Below are 11,609 nucleotides of genomic sequence, written 5' to 3'. Positions count from 1 at the left end.
TTTTCATGAGTGGAAATCCACTGTGACTGTGAGCTGCTGCTACAGCCTCCAGATTAGCCAGCAGCTCATCCTGCTCAACATTTCCTCACCAACTTTAATGGAAGTGTGATGTTTTCAGCTGGAGTGATGGTCAGGGTGGCCTCCCTCTCCTCTTCTTCTCCTCTTCCTCTTTCATTTGTAAAGCCACTTCTGCTGTTTCCATTTTCTAAACTTCTACATCCACACTGAGGATCTTCATGGTAAAGTCTGTTTTCTTCTTCTCTGGTTTAGTCCATTGACTGCAGCAGAACAATGTTTGCATTTCAAACAGTGAGACTCAACGTATGGCCCGCGGCCCACACGCGGCCTGCCCACCTTTCCTGATTCAGAGAGAGGGGACCCTGATTAACTGTGTAGTGTTCTTCCTCACAGTTCTAAGTATCAGACACAACAATGAATAATCCACAGCTGACTGTCTTTAGCAGGTCAAAGGTCACGGCACACAGCAGACAGTGGGAAATATTATAACTCTGATCATTTATCAGCACATATCCATATGTATAAAAACAAAGCTGACACTGTGAGACTTGATCAGAGGTGTGATCATCACAGCAGAGGCCTTTGTGTCAAAGTCACTGAGGATCAAACAGAAACACATGAAGCAGATTTTCCTGTTCTGGCTTTTTATAGCAGATAACCTTCAAAATATTCTGCAGTCCATCAAAAACTGAAGCAAACCATGAATCAACATGTGAACATGAGCTGATGCTGCTGAAGTGAAGCAAAGTTACAGAGGTTTGATTACAGACACAGCTGAGAGTTTGTAATCTGTCATCATTTTAAAAGGTTTACATTTCTTCAGTATTGAACAGCAGAAATGAGGCTTTGTTTTCGGAGGCCGACAGCAGTGAACACAACAGCAGACTGGTGCGTAATAAGCAGTGAATAATGCAGGAAACAGATTTTTGAAGGTAAACTGTTCTTGAAGTACACTGAGAGAGAGAGAGCTGTGCAGGAAGTAAACGTCAAAGTCAGAGAGAATTCATGACGATGTTGATCAAACGTAAAGCGTAGTTTGGATCTTCTTCTGCTGCTGGTTCACTCAGTTTTGGTTGGAGACAGATGAAACCTGCAGCTTCAGGATCTGTGAGCTGTCCACTTTCAGCCCCGACGGCGTGTCCGTGTACGTGCCGTCGAGTGAACGATCCACGCTCTGTGTTTCCATCTTTGTGTGTTTAGCTGCTCTCATTTACTGTTTTATCTGTTTGCTTGTTGTTGAAATACTTTTGGGAGCTTTAACCTGAGATTCTGGCAAAATACATTTATATTAAAAATCGATTCAGGATTGAATGAATCAACATCGCTTTATTCAAATTAAAACCATTTAAATAGGAAAATCCATTTTTTTACACCCGCCTCTAATGCTGGGTAATGTCAGCTGGTCCATGTGCAGCTGGCTGTGAGGCTCAGGGAGCGTCTACAAAGTGCAACACTGAAAGAACATCATCCATAAATATTGAGTAATAACTGGACTCTCATACAGCGAGACTCAAATGCCTTTAAACATCATCTTATCCTGCTGATCCAAGTCCAACACTGAGTTTGTAAAAACATGTTTGTCAATCATTTTGTTTGGTTTCTGAGGAAAATGATTCAATAACTTGCTGCTAATACACAACATTTCATCATATTTCCTCATAACCCTCTTTTGTCTGACCATTTGATCCCATTTGAATTTGCAATAAAGGATCCACAGAGTTTGGTGACAATGATGACAGTAGATGTTTGTGTGAAAGTGCTGGAAGCAAATGAGTGTGTGATGTTCTTTCAGTGTTGCACTTTGTAGACGCTCCCTGAGCACTGGTCTCACAGCCAGCTGCACATAGAGACCAGTGTTGTTAGTCCAGGTCAGAAGATGACTTGTTGGAATGAAAATGAGCTTGTAGTTTGTCTGCTTTAATAATGTGACTGGAAAAAGGTGTTGGACTTCAAATATGTCCATTTCTTTCACACTTCACCTTTAAAAGTGAAGCCTTGTGGTTCCTGGAAGGAAAAACACGACTTTTTAAAGTCTTTGTCCTGTTTTTATGATAAATGTACGACTTTAATGTGAAACATTCAGAGTTTTTTCTCTTGTTGTGTTTGTTTGAAGCTGCTTCCTGTTGGCTTCAGCTGTTTGGAGTTTCCATTTTCTAAACTTCTACATTCTGAACCTTCTTCAGCTCTGAACAGATGATGAAACACTGAATGATTTCAAGCTCACACTTTGTCTAATAAACTTACATCTTTCATTCTTTATACAGATTGAGGGACTGTGGTTTGTCAGAGATCAGCTGTGATTATCTGGCAGCAGCACTGAAGTCCAACCCCTCCCATCTGAGACAGCTGGACCTGAGTAATGACTCCTGGTCTTCGACCAACAACAAGCTGCAGGATTCAGGAGTGAAGCATCTGTGTGGTTTCCTGGAGAGTCCAGGATGTGGACTTGAAACTCTGAGGTCAGTCAGCATGTTTTAGTTGTGCTGAGATGAATATGATGTGAAAGTTGTGCTGACACTAAACTGCAGACATCAGGCTGATATTATACTGATCCACACTGAGGATCTTCATGGTAAAGTCTGTTTTCTTCTTCTCTGGTTTAGTCCATTGACTGCAGCAGAACAATGTTCACATTTCAAACAGTGAGACTCAACGTATGGCCCGCGGCCCACACGCGGCCTGCCCACCTTTCCTGATTCAGAGAGAGGGGACCCTGATTAACTGTGTAGTGTTCTTCCTCACAGTTCTAAGTATCAGACACAACAATGAATAATCCACAGCTGACTGTCTTTAGCAGGTCAAAGGTCACGGCACACAGCAGACAGTGGGAAATATTATAATTCTGATCATTTATCAGCACATATCCATATGTATAAAAACAAAGCTGACACTGTGAGACTTGATCAGAGGTGTGATCATCACAGCAGAGGCCTTTGTGTCAAAGTCACTGAGGATCAAACAGAAACACATGAAGCAGATTTTCCTGTTCTGGCTTTTTATAGCAGATAACCTTCAAAATATTCTGCAGTCCATCAAAAACTGAAGCAAACCATGAATCAACATGTGAACATGAGCTGATGCTGCTGAAGTGAAGCAAAGTTACAGAGGTTTGATTACAGACACAGCTGAGAGTTTGTAATCTTTCATCATTTTAAAAGGTTTAAATTTCTTCAGTATTGAACAGCAGAAATGAGGCTTTGTTTTCGGAGGCCGACAGCAGTGAACACAACAGCAGACTGGTGCGTAATAAGCAGTGAATAATGCAGGAAACAGATTTTTGAAGGTAAACTGTTCTTGAAGTACACTGAGAGAGAGAGAGCTGTGCAGGAAGTAAACGTCAAAGTCAGAGAGAATTCATGACGATGTTGATCAAACGTAAAGCGTAGTTTGGATCTTCTTCTGCTGCTGGTTCACTCAGTTTTGGTTGGAGACAGATGAAACCTGCAGCTTCAGGATCTGTGAGCTGTCCACTTTCAGCCCCGACGGCGTGTCCGTGTACGTGCCGTCGAGTGAACGATCCACGCTCTGTGTTTCCATCTTTGTGTGTTTAGCTGCTCTCATTTACTGTTTTATCTGTTTGCTTGTTGTTGAAATACTTTTGGGAGCTTTAACCTGAGATTCTGGCAAAATACATTTATATTAAAAATCGATTCAGGATTGAATGAATCAACATCGCTTTATTCAAATTAAAACCATTTAAATAGGAAAATCCATTTTTTTACACCCGCCTCTAATGCTGGGTAATGTCAGCTGGTCCATGTGCAGCTGGCTGTGAGGCTCAGGGAGCGTCTACAAAGTGCAACACTGAAAGAACATCATCCATAAATATTGAGTAATAACTGGACTCTCATACAGCGAGACTCAAATGCCTTTAAACATCAGCTTATCCTGCTGATCCAAGTCCAACACTGAGTTTGTAAAAACATGTTTGTCAATCATTTTGTTTGGTTTCTGAGGAAAATGATTCAATAACTTGCTGCTAATACACAACATTTCATCATATTTCCTCATAACCCTCTTTTGTCTGACCATTTGATCCCATTTGAATTTGCAATAAAGGATCCACAGAGTTTGGTGACAATAATGACAGTAGATGTTTGTGTGAAAGTGCTGGAAGCAAATGAGTGTGTGATGTTCTTTCAGTGTTGCACTTTGTAGACGCTCCCTGAGCACTGGTCTCACAGCCAGCTGCACATAGAGACCAGTGTTGTTAGTCCAGGTCAGAAGATGACTTGTTGGAATGAAAATGAGCTTGTAGTTTGTCTGCTTTAATAATGTGACTGGAAAAAGGTGTTGGACTTCAAATATGTCCATTTCTTTCACACTTCACCTTTAAAAGTGAAGCCTTGTGGTTCCTGGAAGGAAAAACACGACTTTTTAAAGTCTTTGTCCTGTTTTTATGATAAATGTACGACTTTAATGTGAAACATTCAGAGTTTTTTCTCTTGTTGTGTTTGTTTGAAGCTGCTTCCTGTTGGCTTCAGCTGTTTGGAGTTTCCATTTTCTAAACTTCTACATTCTGAACCTTCTTCAGCTCTGAACAGATGATGAAACACTGAATGATTTCAAGCTCACACTTTGTCTAATAAACTTACATCTTTCATTCTTTATACAGATTGATGGGCTGTGGTTTGTCAGAGATCAGCTGTGATTATCTGGCAGCAGCACTGAAGTCCAACCCCTCCCATCTGAGACAGCTGGAGCTGAGTGCTGACTACAGGTGTTCAATTAACAACAAGCTGCAGGATTCAGGAGTGAAGCATCTGTGTGGTTTCCTGGAGAGTCCAGGATGTGGACTTGAAACTCTGAGGTCAGTCAGCATGTTTTAGTTGTGCTGAGATGAAAATGATGTGAAAGTTGTGCTGACACTAAACTGCAGACATCAGGCTGATATTATACTGATCCACACTGAGGATCTTCATGGTAAAGTCTGTTTTCTTCTTCTCTGGTTTAGTCCATTGACTGCAGCAGAACAATGTTCACATTTCAAACCTTCAAAGAAGAAGAAAAATCCTCCACTGGATAATTCACTGTGAAACTCTCAAACTCTTCATTCCACCTTAAAGTCTGTCTGACACTGAAATCCAAAGCAAAATGTGCGTTTGCTTTACAGACAGCAGTCCAACACAAACATACACACATCATCCAAAACACAGTCCAACATCCAAATCTCCTCCACTGCCAGCATGAATGATGGGAAAGAGAAGGAGGAACACTCTGACATTCAGGGTTAGAATGAGTTTCATGAAGCAGACTGTGAAGATCAAAGCTGCATTAGAAAGCTTACATGAATGAATGAGTGGACAGAAGTGGACAGAGATCATCTGAAGCACTTCAAAGGCTTTAAATCAGCACATTTCTCTTTATTCTTTATCAACTCTGTTAGTTTCTCTCAGTTTTCTGTGGAATGAAGCTAACAGCAGGCTAATAAGATGCTGACCAATAGGTTTCTATTAAAGGTTGTAATTTGTATATGAAAAAGTGCTTTGGCTCAGCAGGGATCAGCTTACAGGTAGAATACAGCTGCTGGATGGGATCAGCATGTCATAGCTATCTACCAAACTGCTAACTGGGGGATTTCAGGCCATCTATGGATCATTTTTGCTAACTGTTTATTCAGCTTAGGCTCACAGGGCTGCAGCCTGTGCCCTAGCTGTCATAGGGCAAGAGGCGTGGTCCACCTGCACAGGTGAGCAGTCCATCACAGGGCCAACAGAGAGAGACAGAGAAGCACTCTCTCACATCCACACCTACAGCCAATTTAGAAGCACCAATGAACCTAAGCAGCATTTCATTGGACTGTGGGAGAACATCCAACCTCCACAGAAAGGCCAACAAGCTTCAACCTACAACCTTCTTGCTTTAAGGCACTAGTGCTAACCACTTTTCCCCATTTCAGCCCAAATCCTGCATCTTCCTGTTTCTGACTCCAGGCCAGCTCCACTAACACTTTCTCATCAGACACTGACACCTAGTGGAGGAAGTCTTAGTTCCATTTGAAGCTTCAGATGACAGTTAGTTCCTTTACAAAGAGGTGGAGGTTGTGGGGCCACAGCACCATCATCACTGAGTGCCATAGGACACTTAACCTTTGTTTCCATATGCTGGGAACTTCCTGTTGTTCCAAGGAGGACTGGAAAATGTGTGAAAATCTCCCAGTCAGTTCCTCACAGCACACTTCAATCATTTCCCTCCCACAGCATCAGGACCAGGGCTTTTTCTCTCTTTGGTCCCACTAAGAGATTTCCACACAAACACCTCATCAGTGGGACTCTCAGAGCTACCAGCCCTTTGCTACAATCACAAAGCTCTTCATTGAAATCAATGATATCAAAGCTGGAATCAAATGAGTCCAAGTCTTCTGCTGATTCAGCATCACATTCATCTTTGCTCCTTGTTCTGCATCCCCACCATGGACTTCATTCCTTTCCAAGCCAGCCTTGAGTGTCCTTTATTCAGCTCATCCTCTGCTTTACTTTTACACCTGATTTTAGCTGCTTTATCTCTCTTTCAACAAGTTTCTGTGCCTCAATCTTTTTCTTCTCTCCCTCATAACAAGACAGCTTCTTCTGCCTGAGAACATGTTGGAGTGATTTACTAATCCAGGGCTGCTTATTGGGGAAAATACTTCCTGTTTCCAAAGTAATCCCCATTTTTCCCAGAAAGAAATGTCAGTAGAAATCGATGATCTAAGTGAGAACATGAGCCTTTAAAAAGTCCCAGTGGGTGCAGTCAAAGCAGTCCCTCAGTCCCAGTATAGAGTCTTTGGTCCAGACTGGAACAACTGTGTGCCCAGTTTGAGCTCTCTTCAGTCCTGTGACCTGACAGACCCAGAGGGGCCATCACATCACATTTAGGAGCTCCCCTAATGGAGCCACAACACATGTCCAACACTTAGTCTGTCTTGTTGGACCAACTGGAAGAAATGATTCAAGGACTTAGTCACAGAACAGAGATTCAAATCTCCAAAATCCAACTGGCTGCATCAGGACATATAGTCTGAAACTCTGCACAGTTTCCTGTTTGAAGCTGCTTCCTGTTGGCTTCAGCTGTTTGGAGTTTCCATTTTCTAAACTTCTACATTCTGAACCTTCTTCAGCTCTGAACAGATGATGAAACACTGAATGAGTTCAAGCTCACACTTTGTCTAATAAACTTACATCTTTCATTCTTTATACAGATTGAGTCTCTGTGGTTTGTCAAAGATCAGCTGTGATTATCTGGCAGCAGCGCTGAAGTCCAACCCCTCCCATCTGAGAGAGCTGGACCTGAGCTGGAACAACCTGAAGGATCCAGATGTGAAGCAGCTGTCTGATCTTCAGCAGAGTCCAGACTACAGACTGGAGACTCTGAGGTCAGTAGAGTGATGGAGTGAGTGGGTGGTGCTGTCAGCAGTATTGTACTAAACACAGTCAGTATGAAACAAAGATCCAGTGTTTCCTGTAAAGCTGCAGCTTCTCAGTGAAGCTGTGAGAGGAGAATGGTGACAGGCTTCAGGATTGGACACAAACACTTCCTGTTTCTGACCTTTATGGTCACCATAGTAACAGCTGACACGCTCTGATCAAACACTGTCAACAGCCAATCAGCTCTCTGAACAAAGCAGCACGCAGACCAATGACTGCATTCATTTCCAAGTTTAAAGCAGTGAAGAACACAGTCTGTAGGTGAGGAAGAATTTAGTGAGAGCAGATGTTTGGATGGAATTCCTCCAGTTAACAGCTGGAACCGTCCATCTGGATTGTTGGGCTTGTTGTTGGGGTTCCTACAGAGCTCAGAGTGGACACACCAAGGTTCTTCTAATGAATGAAAGTCCAAACTCAAACTAGGAGGGAAAAACATTTTCAGCAACTTCAATAAAAATCCAAAGATTAGAAAAAGTGAAGCAACAATGAGTCCTAGTACAGTCCCAGCACTGAAGTCCCTGCTGCTCTTTATACTGGATGTGCTGCATCACTGACTGACAGCTGATGAAGAGTCTCTGGAAACACTCGTTTATCTCCTCTGCTCTTCCTTCTTCTCTCTGCAGGTGGTGATGATGGTAAACAGGACGGTGTGTGTGCTGAGAGAGGAGGAGCTGTGTCCTGATGATCCAGAGAGGTTGAAGCAGCAGCAGCTTGTGTGTAGAGACGCTCTGACTGGGCCATGTTACTGGGAGGTGGAGAGGAGAGCTTCATCCAGCAGTGACTGACAGAGGAATGAGAAGAAGTGCAGATGACTGTCAGTGCTGCAGAGTGAACTGCTCTGAGAACAGCTCCACTGTCAGACACAATGTAGAGTCCAGCATCATCCCTGTGTGTCCCTCTGGATCTGACAGAGGATCATCAGTGTATCTGGACTGCTCTGCTGCTGCTCTGTCCTTCTACAGTCTCTGCACAGTCTCTGTCTGACTCTGGCTTCAGACCCTCCTGGATCAAACTCACCTGGAAAGACTTTCAAACATCACTCAATAGATTTGAATACAGAATATATTTGATATATACTGTAGATGTACTGTAGAGTTGCAGTTTGTCACTTGTAAATACAGTCTGTGAGCAGCTGTGAGCTGAAAGATCTTTCTAGAAAAACGAAATGTTTTCACTCTTCTGTTGCTTTTTCATATATTTCCACAACATTAATATTGATCCCACCTGTCTCACCTGTTTCATGCTTTTATACATAATAACAGGACACGTGTGATCTGAGCGCTGCTGTGGTTGCTGTGCTGCACGTCTTCATTTAGATAACAGAGACATCTAGTGGTTCAGAGGGAGAACTGCAGGAGGTGGAGCTGTGTTTTAGCATGGAAAACTTTTTATCTTTTAGGCACAGATACAAATATGACAAGTATCAGTGTGAGATACAAAAGGTCACATCAGTCAGCAGAGGGAACAGTGATCACACAGCAATGTAAGAATAGAAACATAACAGTGAATCTGGACATGTATACAGATGGAAGCAAACAAACAGGATGTAACACTACATTAAAGCCACAAATGAATCATCAGAGCTGAGGAGGTGATTGAGAAACAGGTTTACCTTTTAGGTGACATGAATGAGTTGATGGGAAGTTATGAACTGTTTCTGAGAGACAAATAACACCAGGATCCTTTTCTAAGTAGCTGACAGCTTGTAACTGTGCAGGGGCGGGTCTAGTAAAGTTTTGCCGACCTAAACCAGGGGGTTTAGAGCATCATAGAGTTTTTGTGGTTTGTTTTCTTTAAGTCATTTCACAGATTTTCTCTATAATTTCAGTTCCTTGAATAAAACAACAAACTTAGGGGATGATTTTGTAATCCGACTTTATGTAGGAAAGATTTGACTAAACGTAAAACAATCTTCCAACTCAGTCGTCATTCTTATCTTGTGAAATCAAACCAAATGTTCTGTTGTCTCTAAATCAGGGATTGATGAAATCTTTGGTTGCATCCATTTATGAACATGTTCTCATTCATATTAAATCGTAGTCTAAGTCCTTCTTTAGAGGGATAAATGTCATTCATTGTCTTCAAATGTGTTTCTGTTGTTTTGGGGGGAAGTTTGAAGTCCATTGTTCAAAGTCTGTTAATGAAACTTTATGAAGTTTATGTAGGATGTTTTTCCTATTTTGTATTTGTTTGAATTATGATGTATTTCTGACTCTTTCTGCCATGATGCCAGGTCTCTCTTGAAAACCACATTTTTAATCTCAATTAAATTTTCACCTGGAGAAATAAAGATGATAATAATAATTTTGTCTTCAGGGAATCATTTCTCTGTAAAACAGCTTCTTCTGAAACTCTTGTTACATTTCTTGTTTATTGTTTGCTGGTTTTAGAAAAATGTCATCGTCTCTGTGTGAACGTAAACTCTACATGTGGTGTCAGCTATAAACGAGCTCTAGAGTCTAATAACGATGCTTTTATTATTGTCTGGTATCCAACCTAACCCTGGGCCTCTGGCTGAATGTGAAACACCAGCAGATGTTAAAAACTGTCTGGGTTACACGTGCATCACGTCGTGTGCTTCCTAACATGGATATGATTGGAATCTGGGCCTGTTCAAGCGGTGCTGGTATCGTTGTTGTTTCTGAGACTTTCCAAATCTTTACTGGATAAAAACGTAGCAACTGATGGATTTAACATTTAGCACTCAGACTGTCCCAGAAAAGGCGGAGGTCTGGAAGTTTATGTGAAGCTCTGTCTTGCTGCTCAAGTCTTGTTCTCTCCATCTGCACCTCAGCCATTTGAAATCTTGGCCTTAACTATTGATCTGTTTGGAAATCAGACTGTTGTTGGCTGCTATCAGCCTCCACCTGCTTCCCCCAGCACATCACCGTCTCTGGTTCAACTTTTATCTGAGCTGCATTTTAATGACGTCTTTCAGATGGATGGTTTTCATTGGGACTGGCTTTCTTCTGTGTCTGATGATTTTAAGGCACGCTGCTTGTTTTTAAAACTGACTCAAATTATTTAAAGCCTCACACGCCTTGATCCTAAACACCCAGATAAATCTGCTCTTATTGACCTTTTTTAACTAATATGCTGCGTAAGTTTTCCACATCTGCAGTTTTTGCCAACGACCTGAGTGATCACTGCATAGTTGGTGCTGTGAGAAACACTAAAATCTCACGCTCCGAGCCCGCATCAGTTTGAACTGGGGTCGTATTAAACAGGCTGACAATGTCAGTTTGGGAACATTTACAGGAGAGTTGTGTCTACTTTGTGGACAGACACGCCCCTTTTTGCCAGGTCAGGGTGAAAGGTCGGGACAGGCCTGGTTTGGTTCAGTACCGGCCGATCTCCTACATGAGAGAAACCAGGCCTGGGCAGGAAGTCTGGCTCTGATGCTGATTGGCTACGTTTTCATTAGCTGTGTAATCGGATTACTGCCTCCATCATCAAGATGTAACTATTTTTTACTTTAACGACTGACAGTCCAAACGACCGTAGGAGGTTTTGGCAAACTATAAAGTGTCTCTGCCAGCTGTGACTCCTCAGAGCTTCCTCCTCACTTAAATATCGACTCCACTCCTGTGTCACACAAAACTGAAATGTTGCTTTAACAAACACTTTGTTGCTTCTTGTTCTTTGTTCAGCACAGTATCTGATGGTAAACCTCTTGCACACAACTCTGCTCGTAGTTCCTGCTTACTGATACCTTTTCCTTCACACCTGTCACAGTAGAAGAGGTTTGTAAGGCTTTGAATAGCCCCAACACCAGAAACTCGTCCTCACAATCGTTCTCCTTCCTTCTTGCACTTGGCTGCAAATATCATAGCTGAGCCAGTGTCTTATATTTTTAATCTTTCTCTACAACAGAAGGCTTTACCACAGATGTGGAAGTGTGCCTCTGTACTCCCCCACTGAAAGCTGGTGATTCTTCAACAGTTAGTAATTACAGGCCAATTTCCAAACTCTGTGTCTTATCTAAGGTTCTTCGAAGGCTGGTAAATCAACTTCAAAGTTATCTGGATGAAAATAGGATTTTATCTCCCTTCCAGTCTGGTTTTAGGAAACTGCACAGTACTGGAACTGCTTCGATAAAAGTTCTCAAAGACGTCTATGAAGCGCTGGATGCAAAGAACTACTGTGCAGCTCTTTTTATTGATCTATCAAAGTCTTTGACACTGT

The 11,609-nt window shown here is 42.1% G+C and overlaps 1 pseudogene across 1 annotated transcript; it reads left to right on the top strand.

Moving 5' to 3' along the window:
• Positions 1 to 856: 856 nt before the first annotated feature.
• LOC146672722 (ribonuclease inhibitor-like) lies at positions 857 to 9,669 on the top strand (annotated as a pseudogene). The gene is made up of 5 exons (XR_014910340.1): positions 857 to 906; positions 2,330 to 2,477; positions 4,634 to 4,828; positions 7,199 to 7,372; positions 8,048 to 9,669. The product of XR_014910340.1 is annotated as a ribonuclease inhibitor-like (transcript).
• The last annotated feature ends 1,940 nt before the right edge of the window (positions 9,670 to 11,609 follow it).

This window comes from Rhamphochromis longiceps, linkage group LG3, assembly GCF_057381845.1.
Source record: "Rhamphochromis longiceps isolate RC_006_pf linkage group LG3, R_longiceps_female_GT1.1, whole genome shotgun sequence".
NCBI lineage: Eukaryota > Metazoa > Chordata > Actinopteri > Cichliformes > Cichlidae > Rhamphochromis > Rhamphochromis longiceps.
Note: the sequence above shows the minus strand (reverse complement) of the source record. Positions and strands in the feature narration are given on the sequence as shown.